Genomic DNA, 1,898 nt, shown 5'->3' with positions numbered 1-1,898 from the left:
TTCCCAGGCAACCGGGCCTCGCGTCTGTGGCCGCTTCAGCCAATCAGCGCCTCTTAAAGGAGCCGACGCCTCGGAGTCCCTTTTTCTGGCCTCTGTCCGTCCTTGGGGGCAGATTCCTCTTTTGGGGAAATTCTGGTGGGCCAAACAACCCCTCTTTCCTTGAGTTACTTTTACTAGACCAAACGATTCATAGACCACAGAATTCTGTCCTGATAACTGCTCTTCCCTAGAAAGGCCCGAATCACATGGGGATTTTCGTGATCGCGTGATGCCTAAGCAGCACTCCATCTAAGTTGGGGAGAAATGCGGTGGACATCAATACCTGTCTATGGAGACTTTAGTATGCTGGAAGCTCTGCTAGCTCTGAGAAGTCATCAGAAAGAAAAAAACGCTGGCTCATTGGCAAGAAAGAAATGTTTGGGCAAGGCAGCCAGCCACCGGTTCAGCTCTATTCCGGGTAGTATATTTTGGACTGAGATTTGCAATGCAATTATAGATGCATCTTCATACATGGCGACATTTCCCTGTCTTCCATCAATCTTGGATGAATCATAATAATCAACACTTTTTAGAAAAAAAAAATTAGTGTGTGTGCGCACCCGCAAGCATCCCAAAGCAAGGAGGTGAAGGTCAGAAAACTTGTGGGAATTAGTTCTTCTCCTTCCTCCATGTGGGTCCCTGTCATCAGGTTTAGTGGCAATGCCTCCGCTGGGCCATCTCCGAAGGCCGCAATTAACATTGAGTGCACATTAGATTCTTTTAATTAATAGTTCATTGCTATCACCACCCCTCCCCCACCTTTAGATGACGAGTGCCACGACTGTCAGACCCCTCCCCCAGCTTTAGTACCTGTCAGACTAATTTTACCGGTCGGGTAATGAAGGCTTAGAAAGGTTGCCAAAATTGCCTGCAGCCCCGCATCGAAGGGTGATCTAATGCAGAAGCCACCTCAACCACACACTATTCCTTCTGCTACAGTGCTGCACTTTTCTTGTTCAGGCTCCTAACTATACCTGTTTACCTGTCCTTAATCATCTCTTTCCCTGTAGCGTCCCATCATCTTGCCCAGGAAGTCACAGGGATACCCAAACACCTCAGCATCCTGTTTCTATGCACCTTTGCCAAGCGCACCTGTTCTAGGTGATGGCATTCCACAAATGCGCAAGAAGACAAATTTGTGTTCGTGTGGCTTTGAACCCAGGTCTCTGGAAGAACAGCCAGTGCTTTTAACCACTGAGCTATCTCTCCAACCCACTCAGTACTGTTCTCCATACTGTTCTCTATGTCTATGAGCATAAAATGTAATGGTTTGATCAGACATAGAGAACAATATGGGGGGAACTTGAGAGATGGCTCAGTGGCGAAGAGCACTGTCTGCTCTTTCCCAGCACCCACATAAACAGCTCACAACTGTCTGTAACTCCAGTTCTAGGGGAATCCGGGACCATCACACAGACGTGTGTGACACGCAGGAACACACAATGCACATGAAATTAAATCATTAAAAAAAATAATACAGAGTGACAGGTGTTGCTAAATACCTTCTCTGGGAGAGACATAAATAATATCTACCCCTCCTCCTGAGGTCCCAGTGACAAACCTGGGTACACCAAAGCCAGCATGGATGATGACTCCCCCATGGTCGAAGAGGTGATGCCACCCCTCCCCTGGTCTTTCCCTAAGGCCACTTGCAACTGAGGCAGAATTACATACACTTGGTTGGAAGGAGCAACTGGATGCTCAAGTGAAGGTCCCATAGCCCTCCCCACTCCTCATTCTTTGAAGGAATGTCAACTGTCAATAAGTCCAACTTATAAATGAACATGGCTGATCTGATGAAGATGGAGGAGTTTGGCTCAGAGGATAGTCCTGCACAACTGGGGGACACACTTAGAGGA

The sequence above is a fragment of the Microtus pennsylvanicus genome, chromosome 3 (assembly GCF_037038515.1).
Source record: "Microtus pennsylvanicus isolate mMicPen1 chromosome 3, mMicPen1.hap1, whole genome shotgun sequence".
Lineage (NCBI taxonomy): Eukaryota > Metazoa > Chordata > Mammalia > Rodentia > Cricetidae > Microtus > Microtus pennsylvanicus.
The sequence above is the reverse complement of the archived record's forward strand: the minus strand, read 5'-3'. Positions refer to the sequence as shown.